The sequence below is a fragment of the Schistocerca gregaria genome, chromosome X, assembly GCF_023897955.1.
Source record: "Schistocerca gregaria isolate iqSchGreg1 chromosome X, iqSchGreg1.2, whole genome shotgun sequence".
Classification (NCBI taxonomy): Eukaryota; Metazoa; Arthropoda; class Insecta; order Orthoptera; family Acrididae; genus Schistocerca; species Schistocerca gregaria.
This window is the reverse complement of record NC_064931.1, coordinates 2,845,147-2,866,738: the sequence shown is the minus strand read 5'-3', so window position 1 is coordinate 2,866,738 and position 21,592 is coordinate 2,845,147.

The window sequence follows — 21,592 nt, the reverse complement described above, 5'->3', positions numbered from 1 at the left end:
GATGCAATTTCTGTGTTTCATCAACACTCTGATACTCCACAGATTACAGAATGCCTCCAGATGTGCATCGGAAACTACTACTGGTCTTCCAGGGAACGATCAAAGCGTAGACTGTTTGAGACATTACTTTTATGGAGGAATGTGCGCATGGTGACTGTTGTATTCAATCCCGATGCTATTTCTGTGTTTCATCAACACTCTAATAGTCCACAGATTACAGAATGCCTCGAGATGTGCATCGGAAACTAGTATTGGTCTTACAGGGAACGATCAAAGCATAGACCGTTTGAGAATTACTCTCATGGAGGAAAGTGCGCATGGTGACTGTTGTATTCAATCCCGATGAAGTTTCTGTGTTTCATCAACACACTGATAGGCCATAGATTACAGAATGCCACCAGATGTTCATCGGAATCGACTACTAGTCTTCCAGGGAGCGATCAAAGCATAGACTTTTTGAGACATTACTACCGTGGAGGAAAGTGCCCATTGTGACTGTTGTATTCAATCCCGATGCAATTTCTGTGTTTCATCAACACTCTGATAGTCCACAGATTACAGAATGCCTCTAGGTGTGCATCGGAAACTACTACTGGTCTTCTAGGGAACGATCAAAGCGTAGACTGTTTGAGACATACCTCCTGTGGAGGATAGTGCGCATGGTGACTGTTGTATTCAATCCCGATGCAATTTCTGTGTGTCATCAACACTCTAATACTCCACAGATTACAGAATGACTCCAGATGTGCATCGCAAACTACTACTGGTCTTCCAGGGAACGATCAAAGCGTAGACTGTTTGAGACATTACTCCAATGGAGGAAAATGCGCATGGTGACTGTTGTATTCAATCCCGATGCAATTTCTGTGTTTCATCAACACTCTGATACTCCACAGATTACAGAATGCCTCCAGATGTGCATCGGAAACTTCTACTGGTCTTCCAGGGAACGATCTAAGCGTAGACTGTTAGAGACATTACACCCATGGAGGAAAGTGCGCATGGTGACATTTGTATTCAATCCCGATGCAATTACTGTGTTTCATCAACACTTTGATGGTCTACACATCTCAGAATGCCTCCAGATGTGCATCGGAAACTACTACTGGTCTTCCAGGGAACGATCAAAGCGTAGACTGTTTGAGACATTACTTTTATTGAAGAATGTGCGCATGGTGACTGTTGTATTAGATCCCGACGCAATCTCTGTGTTTCATCAACACTCTGATAGTCCTCAGATTACAGAATGCCTCCAGATGTGCATCGGAAACCACTACTGGTCTTCCTAGGAACGATCAAAGCGTCCACTGTTTGAGACATACCTCCCGTGTAGGAAAGTGCGCATGGTGACTGTTATATTCAATCCCGATGCAATTTCTGTGTTTCATCAACACTCTGATAGTCCACAAATTACAGAATGCCGCCAGATGTTCATCGGAAACTACTAATGGTCTTCCAGGAAACGATCAAAGCGTAGACTGTTTGAGACATTACTTTTATGGAGGAATGTGTGCATGGTGACTGTTGTATTCAATCCCGATGCTATTACTGTGTTTCATCAACACTCTGATAGTCTACACATTACAGAATGCGACCAGGTGTGCATCGCAAACTGCTACTGGTCTTCCAGGGAACGATCAAAGCGTAGATGGTTTGAGAAAATACTGCCGTGGAGGAATGTGCGCATGATGAGTGTTGTATTCAATCCCGATGCAATTTCTGTGTTTCATCAATACTCTAATCGTCCACAGATAACAGAATGCCTCCAGATGTGCATCGGAAACTACTACTGGTCTTCCAGGGAACGATCAAAGCGTAGACTGTTAGAGACATTACTCCCATGGAGGAAAGTGCACATGGTGATTGTTGTATTCAATCCCGATGCTATTTCTGTGTTTCATCAACACTCTGATAGTCCACAGATTACAGAATGCCTCCAGATGTGCATCGGAAACTACTACAGGTCTTCCAGTGAACGACCAAATCGTAGAATGTTTGGGACATTACTCCCATGGAGGAAAGTGCGCATGGTGATTGTTGTATTCAATCCTGATGCAATTTCTGTGTGTCATCAACACTCTGATAGTCCACAGATTACAGAATGCATCCAGATGTGCATCGTAAACTACTACTGGTCTTCCAGGGAACGATCAAAGCGTAAACTCTTTGAGACATTACTCCCATGGAGGTAATTGCGCATCGTGACTGTTGTATTCAATCCCGATGCATTTTCTGTCTTTCATCAACACTCTGATAGTCCACAGGTTACAGAATGCCTCCAGATGTGCATCGGAACCTACTACTGGTCTCCCTGGGAACGATCAAAGCATAGACTCTTTGAGACATTATTCCCATGGAGGAAAGTGCGTATGGTGACTGTTGTATTCAATCGCGATGCAATTTCTATGTTTCATCAACACTTTGATAGTCCACAGATTACAGAATACCACCAGACGTGCATCGGAAACTACTACTGGTCTTCCAAAGAACGATCAAAGTTTAGACTGTTTGAGACATTACTCCCATGGAGGAAAGTGCGCATGGTGACTGTTTTATTCAATCCCGATGCAATTCCTGTGTTTTATCAGCACTCTGATACTCCACAGATTACAGAATGCCTCCAGATGTGCATCGGAAACTACTACTGGTCTTCCAGGGAACGATCAAAGCGTAGACTTTTTGAGACATTACTTTTGTGGAGGAATGTGCGTATGGTGATTGTTGTATTCAATTCCGATGCAATTTCTGTGCTTCATCAACACTCTGATAGTCTACACATTACAGAATGCGACCAGATATGCATCGGAAACTACTACTGGTCTTCCAGGGAACGATTAAAGCGTAGATGGTTTGAGAAAAAACTGCCGTGGAGGAAAGTGCGCATGGTGAGTGTTGTATTCAATCCCGATGCAATTTCTGTGTTTCATCAACACTCTGATAGTCCACAATTTACAGAATGCCTCCAGATGTTCATCGGACTCTACTACGGGTCTTCCAGGAAACGATCAAAGCGTAGACTGTTTGAGACATTACTTTTATGGAGGAATGTGTGCATGGTAACTGTTGTATTCAATCCCGATGCAATTACTGAGTTTCATCAACACTCTAATAGTCCACAGATAACAGAATGCCTCCACATGTGAATCGGAAACTACTACTGGTCTTCCAGTGAACGATCAAAGCGTAAACTCTTTGAGACATTACTCCCATGGAGGAGAGTGCGCATATTGACTGTTGTATTCAATCCCTATGCAATTTCTGTGTTTCATCAACACTCTGATAGTCCACAGATTACAGAATGCCATCAGATGTGCATCGGAAACTACTACTGGTCTTATAGGGAACGATCAAAGCGTAGACTGTTTGAGAATTACTCCCATGGAGGAAAGTGCGCATGGTGACTGTTGTATTCAATCCCGATGTAATTTCAGTGTTTCATCAACACTCTGATACTCCACAGATTACAGAATGCCTCCAGATGTGCATCGAAAACTACTACTGGTCTTACAGGGAACGATCAAAGCATAGACTGTTTGAGAGTTACTCCCATGGAGGAAAGTGCGCATGGTGACTGTTGTATTCAATGCCGATGCCATTTCTGTGTGTCATCAACACTCTGATAGTCCACAGATTACACAATGCCAAAAGATGTGCATCGGAAACTGCTACTGGTCTTCCAGGGAACGATCAAGACGTAGACTGTTTGAGAATTACTCCCATGGAAGAATGTGCGCATGGTGACTGTTGTATTCAATCCCGATGCTATTTCTGTGTTTCATCAACACTCTAATAGTCCACAGATTACAGAATGCCTCGAGATGTGCATCGGAAACTAGTATTGGTCTTACAGGGAACGATCAAAGCATAGACCGTTTGAGAATTACTCTCACGGAGGAAAGTGCGCATGATGACTGTTGTATTCAATCCCGATGAAGTTTCTGTGTTTCATCAACACACTGATAGGCCATAGATTACAGAATGCCACCAGATGTTCATCGGAATCGACTACTGGTCTTCCAGGGAGCGATCAAAGCATAGACTTTTTGAGACATTACTACCGTGGAGGAAAGTGCCCATTGTGACTGTTGTATTAAATCCCGATTCAATTTCTGTGTTTCATCAACACTCTGATAGTCCACAGATTACAGAATGCCTCTAGATGTGCATCGGAAACTACTACTGGTCTTCTAGGGAACGATCAAAGCGTAGACTGTTTGAGACATACCTCCTGTGGAGGATAGTGCGCATGGTGACTGTTGTATTCAATCCCGATGCAATTTCTGTGTGTCATCAACACTCTGATAGTCCTCAGATTACAGAATGCTTCCAGATGTGCATCGGAAACCACTACTGGTCTTCCTGGGAACGATCAAACCGTACACTGTTTGAGACATACCTCCCGTGTAGGAAAGTGCGCATGGTGACTGTTATATTCAATCCCGATGCAATTTCTGTGTTTCATCAACACTCTGATTGTCCACAAATTACAGAATGCCGCCAGATGTTCATCGGAAACTACTAATGGTCTTCCAGGGAACGATCAAATCGTAGACTGTTTGAGACATTACTACCGTGGAGGAAAGTGCGGATTGTGACTGTTGCATTCAATCCCGATGCAATTTCTGTGTCTCATCAACACTCTGATACTCCACAGATTACAGAATGCCACGAGATGTGCATCGGAAACTACTACTGGTCTTCCAGGGAACGATCAAAGCGTAGACTCATTCAGACATTACTCCCATGGAGGAAAGTGCGGATGGTGACAGTTGTATTCAATACCGATGCAATTTCTGTGTTTCATCAACACTCTGATAGTCTACAGATTACAGAATGCCATCAGATGTGCATCGGAAACTACTACTGGTCTTCCAGGGAACGATCAAAGCGTAGACTCTTTGAGAATTACTCCCATGGAGGAAAGTGCGCATGGAGACTGTTGTATTCAATCCCGATGTAATTTCAGTGTTTCATCAACACTCTGATACTCCACAGATTACAGAATGCCTCCAGATGTGCATCGGAAACTACTTCTTGTCTTCCAGGGAACGATCAAAGCGCAGACTCTTTGAGACATTACTCCCATGGAGGAAAGTGCGCATCGTGATTGTTGTATTCAATCCCGATGCAATTTCTGTGTTTCATCAACACTCTGATAGTCCACAGATTACAGAATGCCTTCAGATGTGCATCGGAAACTAATACTGGTCTTCCAGGGAACGATGAAAGCGTAGAATGTTCGGGACATTACTCCCATGGAGGAAAGTGCGTATGGTGATTGTTGTATTCAATCCTGATGCAATTTCTGTGTGTCATCAACACTCTGATAGTCCACAGATTACAGAATGCCTCCAGATGTGCATCGGAAACTACTACTGGTCTTCCAGGGAACGATCAAAATGTAAACCCTTTAGACATTACTCCCATGGAGGAAAGTGCGGATGGTGACTGTAGTATTCAATCCCGATGCATTTTCTGTCTTTCATCAACACTCTGATAGTCCACAGGTTACAGAATGCCTCCAGATGTGCATCGGAACCTACTACTGGTCTCCCTGGGAACGATCAAAACGTAGACAGTTTGAGACATTATTCCCATGGAGGAGACTGCGCATGGTGACTGTTGTATTCAATCCCGATGCAATTTCTGTGTTTCATTAACACTTTGATAGTCCACAGATTACAGAATACCACCAGACGTGCATCGGAAACTACTACTGGTCTTCCAAAGAACGATCAAAATTTAGACGGTTTGAGACATTACTCCCATGGAGGAAACTGCGCATGGTGACTGTTGTATTCAATCCCGATACAATTTCTGTGTTTCATCAACACTCTGATAGTCCACAGATTACAGAATGCCTCGAGATGTGCATCGGAAACTACTACTGGTCTTCCAGGGAACGATCAAACCGTAGACTGTTTGAGACATACCTCCCGTGGAGGATAGTGCACATGGTGACTGTTGTATTCAATCCCGATGCAATTTATGTGTGTCATCAACACTCTGATAGTCCACAGATTACACAATGCCACCAGATGTGCATCGGAAACTACTACTGGTCTTCCAGGAAACGATCAAAGCGTAGATTGTTTGAGACATTACTTTTATGGAGGAATGTGCACATGGTGACTGTTGTATTCGATCCCGATGCAATTTCTGTGTTTCATCAACACTCTGATAGTCCTCAGATTACAGAACGCCTCCAGATGTGCATCGGAAACCACTACTGGTCTTCCAGTGAACGATCAAAACGTAGGCTGTTTGAGATATACCTCCCGTGTAGGAAAGTGCGCATGGTGACTGTTATATTCAATCCCGATGCAATATCTGTGTTTCATCAACACTCTGATAGTCCACAGATTACAGAATGCCTCCAGATGTGCATCGGAAACCACTACTGGTCTTCCAGTGAACGATCAAAACGTATACTGTTTGAGACATACCTCCCGTGTAGGAAAGTGCGCATGGTGACTGTTATATTCAATCCCGATGCAATTTCTGTGTTTCATCATCACTCTGATACTCCACAGATTACAGAATGCCTCCAGATGTGCATCGGAAACTACTACTTGTCTTCCAGGGAACGATCAAAGCGTAGACTGTGTGAGACATTACTCCCATGGAGGAAAGTGCGCATCGTTATTGTTGTATTCAATCCCGATGCAATTTCTGTGTTTCATCAACACTCTGATAGACCACAGATAACTGAATGCCTCCAGATGTGCATCGGAAACTAATACTGGTCTTCCAGGGAACGATCAAAGCGTAGACTGTTTGAGACATTACTCCCATGGAGGAAAGTGCGCATGGTGACTGTTGTATTCAATCCTGATTCAATTACTGTGTTTCATCAACACTTTGATAGCCTACACATTACAGAATGCCACCAGATGTGCATCGGAAACTACTACTGGTCTTCCAGGGAACGATCAAATCGTACATTGTTTGAGACATAACTCCCGTGAAGGGAAGTGCGCATGGTGTGTGTTGTATTCAATCCCGATGCAATTCCTGTGTTTCATCAACACTCTGATAGTCCTCAAATTACAGAATGCCTCCAGATGTTCATCGGAAACTACTACTGGTCTTCCAGGAAACGATCAAGGCGTAGACTGTTTGAGACATTACTTTTATGGAGGAATGTGCGCATGGAGACTGTTGTATTCAATCCCGATGCAATTACTGTGTTTCATCAACACACTGATAGCCTACACATTACAAAATGTGACCAGATGTGCATCGGAAACTACTACTGGTCTTCCAGGGAACGATCAAAGCATAGATTGTTTGAGACATTACTCCCGTGGAGGAGAGTGCGCATCGTGACTGTTGTATTCAATCCCGATGCATTTTCTGTCTTTCATCAACACTCTCATAGTCCACAGGTTACAGAATGCCTCCAGATGTGCATCGGAACCTACTACTGGTCTTCCTGGGAACGATCAAAGCGTAGACTGTTTGAGACATTATTCCCATGGAGGAAAGTGCGCATGGTGATTGTTGTATTCAATCCCGATGCAATTTCTGTATTTCATCAACACTCTGATAGTCCACAGTTTATAGAATGCCATCAGATGTGCATCGGAAACTACTACTGGTCTTCCAGGGAACGATCGCGGCGTAGACTCTTTGAGAATTACTCCCATGGAAGGAAGTGCGCATGGTGACTGTTGTATTCAATCCCGATGTAATTTCAGTGTTTAATCAACACTCTGATACTCCGCAGATTACAGAATGCCTCCAGATGTGCATCGGAAACTACTACTTGTCTTCCAGGGAACGATCAAAGCGTAGACTGTTTGAGACATTACTCCCATGGAGGAAAGTGCGCATGGTGATTGTTGTATTCAATCCCGATGCAATTTCTGTGTTTCATCAACACTCTGATAGTCCACAGATTACAGAATGCCTCCAGATGTGCATCGGAAACTACTACTGGTCTTCCAGGGAATGATCAAAGCGTAGACTGTGTGGGACATTACTCCTATGGAGGAAAGTGCGCATGGTGATTGTTGTATTCAAACCTGATGCAATTTCTGTGTGTCATCAACACTCTGATATTCCACAGATTACAGAATGCCTCCAGATGTGCATCGGAAACTACTACTGGTCTTCCAGGAACGATCAAAACGTAAACTCTTTGAGACATTACTTCCATGGAGGAAAGTGCGCATCGTGATTGTTGTATTCAATCCCAATGCAATTTCTGTGTTTCATCAACACTCTGATAGTCCACATATTACAGAATGCCTCCAGATGTGCATCGTAAACTAATACTGGTCTTCCAGGGAACGATCAAAGCGTAGAATGTTTGGGACATTACTCCCATGGAGGAAAGTGCGCATGGTGTTTGTTGTATTCAATCCTGATTGAATTTCTGTGTGTCATCAACACTCTGATAGTCCACAGATTATAGAATGTCTCCAGATATGCATCGGAAACTACTACTGGTCTTCCAGGGAACGATCAAAACGTAAACACTTTGAGACATTACTCCCATGGAGGAAATTGCGCATTGTGACTGTTGTATTCAATCCCGATGCATTTTCTGTCTTTCATCAACACTCTGATAGTCCACAGGTTACAGAATGCCTCCAGATGCGCATCGGAACCTACTACTGGTCTCCTTGGGAACGATCAAAACGTAGACTGTTTGAGACATTATTCCCATGGAGGAAAGTGCGCATGGTGACTGTTGTATTCAATCCCGATGCAATTTCTGTGTTTCATCAACTCTTTGATAGTCCACAGATTACAGAATACCACCAGACGTGCATCGGAAACTACTACTGGTCTTCCAAAGAACGATCAACGTTTAGACTGCTTGAGACATTACTCCCATGGAGGAATCTGCGCATGGTGACTGTTGTATTCTATCCCGATGCAATTTCTGTATTTCATCAACACTCTGATAATCCACAGATTACAAAATGCCTCGAGATGTGCATCGGAAACTACTACTGGTCTTCCAGGGAACGATCAAACCGTAGACTGTTTGAGACATTACTTATGGAGGAATGTGCGCATGGTGATTTTTGTATTCAGTCCCGATGCAATTTCTGTGTTTCATCAACACTCTGATAGTCCACAAATTACAGAATGCCTCCAGATGTTCATCGGAAACTACTACTGGTCTTCCAGGGAACGATTAAAGCGTAGACTGTTTAAGAATTACTCCCATGGAGGAAAGTGGGCATGGTGACTGTTGTATTCAATCCCGATGTAATTTCAGTGTTTCATCAACACTCTGATACTCCACAGATTACAGAATGCCTCCAGATGTGCATCGGAAACTACTACTTGTCTTCCAGGGAAAGATCAAAGCGTAGACAGTTTGAGACATTACTCCCATGGAGGAAAGTGCGCATGGTGATTGTTGTATTCAGTCCCGATGCAATTTCTGTGTTTCATCAACACTCTGATAGACCACAGATTACAGAATGCCTCCAGATGGGCATCGGAAACTACTACTGGTCTTCCAGGGAACGATCAAAACGTAAACTCTTTGAGACATTACTCCCATGGAGGAAATTGAGCATCGTGACTGTTGTAATCAATCCCGATGCATTTTCTGTCTTTCATCAACACTTTCATAGTCCACAGGTTACAGAATGCCTCCAGATGTGCATCGGAAACTACTACTGGTCTTCCAGTGAACGGATGAAACGTAGACTCTTTGAGACATTACCCCCATGGAGGAAAGTGCGCATGGTGACTGTTGTATTCAATCCCGATGCAATTTCTGTCTTTCATCAATACTCTGAAAGTCCACAGATTACAGAATGCCACGAGATGTGTATCGGAAACTACTACTGGTCTTCCAGGGAACGATCAAAGCGTAGACTCTTTCAGACATTACCTCAATGGAGGAAAGTGCGCATGGTGACTGTTGTATTCAATCCCGATGTAATTTCAGTGTTTAATCAACACTCTCATACTCCGCAGATTACAGAATGCCTCCAGATGTGCATCGGAAAGTACTACTTGTCTTCCAGGGAACGATCAAAGCGTAGACTGTTTGAGACATTACTGCCATGGAGGAAAGTGCGCATGGTGACTGTTGTATTCAATCCCGATGCAATTTCTGTGTTTCATCAAAACCTTGATAGTCCACAGATTACAGAATGCCTCCAGATGTGCATCGGAAACTACTACTGGTCTTCCAGGGAACGATCAAAGCGTGGACTGTTTGTGACATTACTTTTATGGAGGAATGTGCGCATGGTGATTGTTGTATTCAATCCCGATGCAATTTCTGTGTTTCATCAACACTCTGATAGTCCGAAGATAACAGAATGCCTCCAGATGTGCATCGGAAACTACTACTGGTCATCCAGGGAACGATCAAAGCGTAAGCTCTTTGCGACATTACTCCCATGGAGGAAAGTGCGCATGGTGACTGTTGTATTCAATCCCGATGCAATTTCTGTCTTTCATCAACATTCTGATAGTCCACAGATAACAGAGTGCCTCCAGATGTGCATCGGAAACTACTTCTGGTCTTCCAGGGAACGATCAAAGCGTAGACTGTTTTAAACATTACTCCCATGGAGGAAAGTGCGCATGGTGACTGTTGTATTCAATCCAGATGCAATTTCTGTGTTTCATCAACACTCCGATACTCCACAGATTACAGAATGCCTCCAGATGTGCATCGGAAACTACTACTGGTGTTCCAGGGAACGATCAAAGCGTAGACTGTTAGAGACATTACACCCATGAAGGAAAGTGCGCATGGTGACTGTTGTATTCAATCCCGATGCAATTACTGTGTTTCATCAACACTTTGATTGTCTACACATTACAAAATGCCACCAGATGTGCATCGGAAACTACTACTGGTCTTCCAGGGAACGACCAATCGTAGATTGTTTCAGACATAACTCCCGTGAAGGAAAGTGCGCATGGTGACTGTTATATTCAATCCCAATGCAATTTCTGTGATTCATCAACACTCTGATAGTCTACACATTACAGAATGCGACCAGATGTGCATCGGAAACTACTACTGGTCTTCCAGGGAACGATCAAATCGTACATTGTTTGAGCCATAACTCCCGTGAAGGAAAGTGCGCATGGTGACTGTTGTATTCAATCCCGATGCAATTTCTGTGTTTCATCAACACTCTGATAGTCCACAAATTACAGAATGCCTCCAGATGTTCATCGGAAACTACTACTGGTCTTCCAGGAAATGATCAAGGCGTAGACTGTTTGAGACATTACTTTTATGGAGGAATGTGCGCATGTTGACCGTTGTATTCAATCCCGATGCAATTTCTGTGTTTCATCAACACTCAGATACTCCACAGATAACAGAATGCCTCCAGATGTGCATCGAAAAACTACTACTGGTCTTCCAGGGAACGATCAAAACGTAAACTCTTTGAGACATTACTCCCATGGAGGAAATTGCGCATGGTGACTGTTGTATTCAATCCAGATGCAATTTCTGTGTTTCATCAACACTCAGATACTCCACAGATTACAGAATGCCTCCAGATGTGCATCGGAAACTACTACTGGTCTTCCAGGGAACGATCAAAGCGTAAACTCTTTGAGACATTACTCCCATGGAGGAAAGTGCGCATGGTGACTGTTGTATTCAATCCCGATGCAATTTCTGTGTTTCATCAACATTCTAATAGTCCACAGATTACAGAATGCCTCCAGATGTGCATCGGAAACTAGTACTGGTCTTCCAGTGAACGGATGAAGCGTAGACTCTTTGAGACATTACCCCCATGGAGGAAAGTGCGCGTGGTGACTGTTGTATACAATCCCGATGCAATTTCTGTGTTTCATCCACACACTGATAGTCCACAGATTACAGAATGCCATCAGATGTGCATCGGAAACTACTACTGGTCTTCCAGGGAACGATCTAAGCGTAGACTGTTTGAGACATACCTCCCGTGGAAGAAAGTGCGCATGGTGACTGTTGTATTCAATCCCGATGCAATTTCTGTGTTTCATCAACACTCTGATAGTCCACAGTTTACAGAATGCCATCAGATGTGCATCGGAAACTACTACTGCTGTTCCAGGGAACGATCAAAACGTAGACTGTTTGAGAATTACTCCCATGGAGGAAAGTGCGCATGGTGACTGTTGTATTCAATCCCGATGTAATTTCAGTGTTTAATCAACACTCTGATACTCCGCAGATTACAGAATGCCTCCAGATGTGCATCGGAAAGTACTACTTGTCTTCCAGGGAACGATCAAAGCGTAGACCGTTTGAGACATTACTCCCATGGAGGAAAGTGCGCATGGTGATTGTTGTATTCAATCCCGATGCAATTTCTGTGTTTCATCAACACTCTGATAGTCCACAGATTACAGAATGCCTCCAGATGTGCATCGGAAACTACTACTGGTCTTCCAGGGAACGATCAAAGCGTAGACTGTTTGGGACACTACTCCTATGAAGGAAAGTGCGCATGGTGATCGTTGTATTCAATCCTGATGCAATTTCTGTGTGTCATCAACACTCTGATATTCCACAGATTACAGAATGCCTCCAGATGTGCATCGGAAACTACTACTGGTCTTCCAGGGAACGATCAAAACGTAAACTCATTGAGACATTACTCCCATGGAGGAAATTGCGCATCGTGACTGTTGTATTCAATCCCGATGCATTTTCTGTCTTTCATCAACACTCTGATAGTCCACAAGTTACAGAATGACTCCAGATGTGCATCGGAACCTACTACTGGTCTTCGTGGGAACGATCAAAGCGTAGACTGTTTGAGACATTATTCCCATCGAGGAAAGTGCGCATGGAGACTGTTGTATTCAATCCCGATGCAATTTCTGTGTTTCATCAACACTATGATACTCCACAGATTGCAGGATGCCTCCAGATGTGCATCGGAAACTACTACTGGTCTTCCAGGGAACGATCAAAGCGTAGACTGTTTGAGACATTACTGCCATGGAGGAAAGTGCGCATGGTGACTGTTGTATTAAATCCCGATGCAATTTCTGTGTTTCATCAAAACTCTGATAGTCCACAGATTACAGAATGCCTCCAGATGTGCATCGGAAACTACTACTGGTCTTCCAGGGAACGATCAAAGCGTGGACTGTTGAGACATTACTTTTATGGAGGAATGTGCGCATGGTGATTGTTGTATTCAATCTCGATGCAATTTCTGTGTTTCATCAACACTCTGATAGTCCACAGATAACAGAATGCCTACAGATGTGCATCGGAAACTACTACTGGTCATCCAGGGAACGATCAAAGCGTAAGCTCTTTGCGACATTACTCCCATGGAGGAAAGTGCGCATGGTGACTGTTGTATTCAATCCCGATGCAATTTCTGTCTTTCATCAACATTCTGATAGTACACAGATTACAGAATGCCTCCAGATGTGCATCGGAAACTACTACTGGTCTTCCAGGGAACGATCAAAGCGTAGACTGTTACAGACATTACACCCATGGAGTAAAGTGCACATGGTGACTGTTGTATTCAATCCCGATGCAATTACTGTGTTTCATCAACACTTTCATTGTCTACACATTACAAAATGCCACCAGATGTGCATCGGAAACTACTACTGGTCTTCCAGGGAACGACCAATCGTAGATTGTTTCAGACATAACTACCGTGAAGGAAAGTGCTCATGGTGACTGTTGTATTCAATCCCGATGCAATTTCTGTGTTTCATCAACACTCCGATAGTCTACACATTACAGAATGCGACCAGATGTGCATCGGAAACTACAACTGGTCTTCCAGGGAACGATCACAGCGTAGATGGTTTGAGACATTACTCCTGTGGAGGAAAGTGCGCATGGTGACTGTTGTATTCAATCCCGATGCAATTTCTGTGTTTCATCAACACTCTGATAGTCCACAAATAACAGAATGCCTCCAGATGTGCATCAGAAACTACTACAGGTCTTCCAGGGAACGATCAAAGCGTAAACTCTTTGAGACATTATTCCCATGGAGGAAAGTGCGCATGGTGACTGTTGTATTCAATCCCGATGCAATTTCTGTGTTTCATCAACATTCTAATAGTCCACAGATTACAGAATGCCTCCAGATGTGCATCGGAATCTACTACTGGTCTTCCAATGTACGGATAAAGCGTAGACTGTTTGAGACATTACTCCCATGGAGGAAAGTGCGCATGGTGACTGTTGTATTCAATCCCGAAGCAAGTTTCTGTGTTACATCAACACTCTGATAGTCCACAGATTACAGAATGCCTCCAGATGTGCATCGGGTTTTACTACTGGTCTTCTAGGGAACGATCAAAGCGTAGACAGTTTGAGACATTACTCCCATGGAGGAAATTGCGCATCGTGACTGTTGTATTCAATCCCGATGCATTTTCTGTCTTTCATCAACACTCTGATAGTCCACAGGTTACAGAATGTTTCCAGATGTGCATCGGAACCTACTGCTGGTCTTCCTGGGAACGATCATAGCATAGACTGTTTAAGACATTATTCCCAAGGAGGAAAGTGCGCATGGTGACTGTTGTTTTCAATCCCGAGGCAATTTCTGTGTTTCATCAACACTTTGATAGTCCACACATTACAGAATACATCCAGATGTGCATCGGAACCTACTACTGGTCTTCCAGGGAACGATCAAAGCGTAGACTGTTTGAGGCATTACTTTTATGGAGGAATGTGCGCATGGTGATTGTTGTATTCAATCCCGATGCAATTTCTGTGTTTGATCAACACTCTGATAGTCCACAGATAAGAGAATGCCTCCAGATGTGCATCGGAAAGTACTACTTGTCATCCAGGGAAAGATCAAAACGTAAACTCTTTGAGACATTACTCCCATGGAGGAAAGTGCGCATGGTGACTGTTGTATTCAATCCCGATGCAATTTCTGTCTTTCATCAACACTCTGATATTCCACAGATTACAGAATGCATCCAGATGTGCATAGGAAACTACTACTGGTCTTCCAGGGAACGATCAAAGCGTAGACTGTTAGAGTCATTACACCCATGGAGGAAAGTGCGAATGGTGACTGTTGTATTCAATCCCGATGCAATTACTGTGTTTCATCAACATTTTGATGGTCTACACATTACAAAATGCCACCAGATGTACATCGGAAACTACTACTGGTCTTCCAGGGAACGATCAAATCGTAGATTGTTTGAGACATGACTCCCCTGGAGGAAAGTGCGCATGGTGACTGTTGTATTCAATCCCGATGCATTTTCTGTGTTTCATCAGCAATCTGATAGTCCACAATTTACAGAATGCCTCCAGATGTTCATCGGAAACTACTACTGGTCTTCCAGGAAACGATCAAAGCGTAGACTGTTTGAGACATTACTTTTATGGAGGAATGTGCGCATGGTGATTGTTGTATTCAATCCCGATGCAATTTCTGTGTTTCATCAACACTCTGATAGTCCACAGATTACAGAATGGCTCCAGATGTGCATCGGTAACTACTACTGGTCTTCCAGTTAATGATCAAACCGTAGACGGTTAGAGACATTACTCCCATGGAGGAGAGTGCGCATGGTGACTGTTGTATTCAATCCCGACACAATTTCTGTGTTTCATCAACACTCTGATAGTCCACAGATTACAGAATGCTACCAGATGTGCATCGGAAACTACTACTGGTCTTCCAGGGAACGATCAAAGCATAGACCGTTTGAGACATTACTCCCATGGAGGAAAGTGCGCAAGGTGACTGTTGTAATCAATCCCGATGCATTTTCTGTGTTTCATCAACACTCTGATACTCCACAGATTACAGAATGCCTCCAAATGTGCATCGGAAACTACTACTGGTCTTCCTGGGAACGATCAAATCGTAGACTGTTTGAGACATTACTCCCATGGAAGAAAGTGCGCATGGTGACTTTTGTATTCAATCCGGATGCAATTCCAGTGTTTCATCAACACTCTGATAGTCCACAGATTACAGAATGCCTCCAGATGTGCATCGGAAACTACTACTGGTCTTCCAGGGAACGATCAAACCGTAGAGTGTTTGAGACATTACTTTCATGAAGGAAAGTGAGCATGGTGACTGTTGTATTCAATCCCGATGCAGTTTCTGTGTTTCATCAACATTCTGATAGTCCACAGATTACAGAATGCCTCCAGATGTGCATCGGAAACTACTACTGGTCTTCCAGGGAACGATTAAAGCGTAAACTCTTTGAGACATTACTCCCATGGAGGAAAGTGCGCATGGTGACTGTTGTATTCAATCCCGATGCAATTACTGTGTTTCATCAACACTTTGATAGTCTACACATTACAAAATGCCACCAGATGTGCATCGGAAACTACTACTGGTGTTCCAGGGAACGACCAATCGTAGATTGTTTCAGACATAACTACCGTGAAGGAAAGTGCTCATGGTGACTGTTGTATTCAATCCCGATGCAATTTCTGTGTTTCATCAACACTCTGATAGTCTACACATTACAGAATGCGACCAGATGTGCATCGGAAACTACTACTGGTCTTCCAGGGAACGATCACAGCGTAGATGGTTTGAGACATTACTCCCGTGGAGGAAAGTGCGCATGGTGACTGTTGTATTCAATCCCGATGCAATTTCTGTGTTTCATCAACACTCTGATAGTCCACAAATAACAGAATGCCTCCAGATGTGCATCAGAAACTACTACTGGTCTTCCAGGGAACGATCAAAGCGTAAACTCTTTGAGACATTATTCCCATGGAGGAAAGTGCGCATGGTGACTGTTGTATTCAATCCCGATGCAATTTCTGTGTTTCATCAACATTCTAATAGTCCACAGATTACAGAATGCCTCCAGATGTGCATCGGAATCTACTACTGGTCTTCCAATGAACGGATAAAGCGTAGACTGTTTGAGACATTACTCCCATGGAGGAAAGTGCGCATGGTGACTGTTGTATTCAATCCCGATGCAATTTCTGTCTTTCATCAACATTCTGATATTCCACAGATTACAGAATGCATCCAGATGTGCATAGTAAACTACTACTGGTCTTCCAGGGAACGATCAAAGCGTAGACTGTTAGAGTCATTACACCCATGGAGGAAAGTGCGAATGGTGACTGTTGTATTCAATCCCGATGCAATTTCAGTGTTTCATCAACACTCTGATAGTCCACAGATTACAGAATGCCTCCAGATGTGCATCGGAAACTACTACTGGTCTTCAAGGGAACGATCAAACCGTAGAGTGTTTGAGACATTACTTTCATGAAGGAAAGTGAGCATGGTGACTGTTGTATTCAATCCCGATGCAATTTCTGTGTTTCATCAACATTCTGATAGTCCACAGATTACAGAATGCCTCCAGATGTGCATCGGGTTTTACTACTGGTCTTCTAGGGAACGATCAAAGCGTAGACAGTTTGAGACATTACTCCCATGGAGGAAATTGCGCATGGTGACTGTTGTATTCAATCCCGATGCATTTTCTGTCTTTCATCAACATTCTGATATTCCACAGATTACAGAATGCATCCAGATGTGCATAGGAAATTACTACTGGTCTTCCAGGGAACGATCAAAGCGTAGACTGTTAGAGACATTACACCCATGGAGGAAAGTGCGAATGGTGACTGTTGTATTCAATCCCGATGCAATTACTGTGTTTCATCAACACTTTGATGGTCTACACATTACAGAATGCCACCAGATGTACATCGGAAACTACTACTGGTCTTCCAGGGAACGAACAAATCGTAGATTGTTTGAGACATGACTCCCCTGGAGGAAAGTGCGCATGGTGACTGTTGTATTCAATCCCGATGCATTTTCTGTGTTTCATCAGCAATCTGATAGTCCACAAATTACAGAATGCCTCCAGATGTGCATTGGAAACTACTACTGGTCTTCCAGGAAACGATCAAAGCGTAGACTGTTTGAGACATTACTTTTATGGAGGAATGTGCGCATGGTGATTGTTGTATTCAATCCCGATGCAATTTCTGTGTTTCAACAACACTCTGATAGTCCACAGATTACAGAATGGCTCCAGATGTGCATCGGTAACTACTACTGGTCTTCCAGGTAATGATCAAACCGTAGACGGTTAGAGACATTACTCCCATGGAGGAGAGTGCGCATGGTGACTGTTGTATTCAATCCCGACACACTTTCTGTGTTTCATCAACACTCTGATAGTCCACAGATTACAGAATGCCACCAGATGTGCATCGGAAACTACTACTGGTCTTCCAGGGAACGATCAAAGCATAGACCATTTGAGACATTACTCCCATGGAGGAAAGTGCGCATGGTGACTGTTGTAATCAATCCCGATGCATTTTCTGTGTTTCATCAACACTCTGATACTCCACAGATTACAGAATGCCTAAAATGTGCATCGGAAACTACTACTGGTCTTCCTGGGAACGATCAAATCGTAGACTGTTTGAGACATTACTCCCATGGAAGAAAGTTCGCATGGTGACTTTTGTATTCAATCCGGATGCAATATCAGTGTTTCATCAACACTCTGATAGTCCACATATTACAGAATGCCTCCAGATGTGCATCGGAAACTACTACTGGTCTTCCAGGGAACGATCAAACCGTAGAGTGTTTGAGACCTTACTTTCATGAAGGAAAGTGAGCATGGTGACTGTTGTATTTAATCCCGATGCAATTTCTGTGTTTCATCAACATTCCGATAGTCCACAGATTACAGAATGCCTCCACATATGCATCGGAAACTACTACTGGTCTTCCAGGGAACGATCAAAGCGTAAACTCTTTGAGACATTACTCCCATGGAGGAAAGTGCGCATGGTGACTGTTGTATTCAATCCCGATGCAATTTCTGTGTTTCATCAACATTCTGATAGTCCACAGATTACAGAATGCCTCCAGATGTTCATCGGAAACTACTACTGGTCTTCCAGGGAACGGATAAAGATTAGACTGTTTGAGACATTACTCCCATGGAGGAAAGTGCGCATGGTGACTGTTGTATTCATTCCCGATGCATTTTCTGTGTTTCATCAACACTCTGATGGTCCACAGATTACAGAATACCTCCAGATGTGCATCGAAAACTACAACTGGTCTTCCAAGGGACGATCAGAGCGTAAACTCTTTGAGACATTACTCCCATGGATTAAAGTGCGCATGGTGACTGTTGTATTCAATCCCGATGCATTTTCTGTGTTTCATCAACACTCTGACAGTCCACAGATTACAGAATGCCACGAGGTGTTTATCAGAAACTACTACTGGTCTTCCAGGGAACGATCAAAGCATAGATGGTTTGAGACATTACTCCTGTGAAGGAAAGTGCGCATGGTGACTGTTGTATTCAATCCCGATGCAATTTCTGTGTTTCATCAACACTCTGATAGTCTACACATTACAGAATGCGACCAGATGTGCATCGGAAACTACTACTGGTCTTCCAGGGAACGATCAAAGCATAGATGGTTTGAGACATTACTCCCGTGGAGGAGAGTGCGCATGGTGACTGTTGTATTCAATCCCGATGCTATTTCTGTGTTTCATCAACACTCTGATAGTCCACAGATAACAGAATGCCTCCAGATGTGCATCGGAAACTACTACTGGTCTTCCTGGGAACGATCAAATCGTAGACTCTTTGAGACATTACTCCCATGGAAGAAAGTGCGCATGGTGACTGTTGTATTCAATCCGGATGCAATTTCCGTGTTTCATCAACACTCTGATAGTCCACAGATTACAGAATTCCTCCAGATGTGCATCGGAAACTACTACTGGTCTTCCAGGGAACGATCAAAGCGTAGAGTGTTTGAGACATTACTTTAATGAAGGCGAGTGAGCATGGTGACTGTTGTATTCGATCCCGATGCAATTTCTGTGTTTCATCAACACTCTGATAGTCCACAGATAACAGAATGCCTCCAGATGTGCATCGGAAACTACTACTGGTCTTCCAGGGAACTATCAAAGCGTAAACTCATTGAGACATTACTCCCATGGAGGAAAGTGCGCATGGTGACTGTTGTATTCAATCCCGATGCAATTTCTGTGTTTCATCAAAATGCTGATAGTCCACAGATTACAGAATGCCTCCAGAAGTGCATCGGAAACTACTACTGGTCTTCCAGGGAACGATCAAAGCGTAGACTGTTTGAGACATTACTTTTATGGAGGAATGTGCGCATGGTGATTGTTGTATTCAATCCCGATGCAATTTCTGTGTTTCATCAACACTCTGATAGTCCACAGATAACAGAATGCCTCGAGATGTGCATCGGAAACTACTACTTGTCATCCAGGGAAAGATCAAAACGTAAACTCTTTGAGACATTACTCCCATGGAGGAAAGTGCGCATGGTGACTGTTGTATTCAATCCCGATGCAATCTCTGTCTTTCATCAACATTCTGATAGTACACAGATTACAGAATGCCTCCAGATGTGAATCGGAAATTACTACTGGTCTTCCAGGGAACGATCAAAGCGTACACTGTTTGAGAAATTACACCCATGGATGAAAGTGCGAATGGTGACTGTTGTATTCAATCCCGATGCAATTTCTGTGTTTCATCAACACTCTGATAGTCCACAGATAACAGAATGCCTCCAGATGTGCATCGGAAACTACTACTTGTCATCCAGGGAAAGATCAAAGCGTAAACTCTTTGAGACATTACTCCCATAAAGGAAATTGCGCATGGTGACTGTTGTATTCAATGACGATGCAATTTCTGTCTTTCATCAACATTCTGATGGTCCACTGATTACAGAATGCCTCCAGATGTGCATCGGAAACTACTACTGGTCTTCCAGGGAACGATCAAAGCGTAGACTGTTAGAGAAATTACACCCATGGAGGAAAGTGCGAATGGTGACTGTTGTATTCAATCCCGATGCAATTACTGTGTTTCATCAACACTTTGATGGTCTACACATTACAGAATGCCACCAGATGTGCATCGGAAACTACTACCGGTCTTCCAGGAAACGATCAAAGCGTAGACTGTTTGAGACATTAGTTTTATGGAGGAATGTGCGCATGGCGACTGTTGTATTCAATCCCGATGCAATTTCTGTGTTTCATCAACACTCTGATAGTCCACAGATTACAGAATGCCTCCTGATGTGCATCGGTAACTACTACTGGTCTTCCAGGTTATGATCAAAGCGTAGACGTTTGGAGACATTACTCCCATGGAGGAAAGTGCGCATTGTGACTGTTGTATTCAATCCCGATACAATTTCTGTGTTTCATGAACACTCTGATAGTAAACAGATTACAGAATGCCTCCAGATGTGCATCGGTAACTACTACAGGTCTTCCAGGGAACGGATAAAGCGTAGACTGTTTGAGACATTACTCCCATGGAGGAAAGTGCGCATGGTGACTGTTGTATTCAATCCCGATGCATTTTCTGTGTTTCATCAACACTCTGACAGTCCACAGATTACAGAATGCCACGAGGTGTTTATCGGAAACACTACTGGTCTTCCAGGGAACGATGAAAGCGTAGACTGTTTCAGACATTACTAACATGGAGGATAGTGCGGATGGTGACTGTTGTATTCAATCCCAATGCAATTTCTGTGTTTCATCAACACCCTGATAGTCCACAGATTACAGAATGCCACCAGATG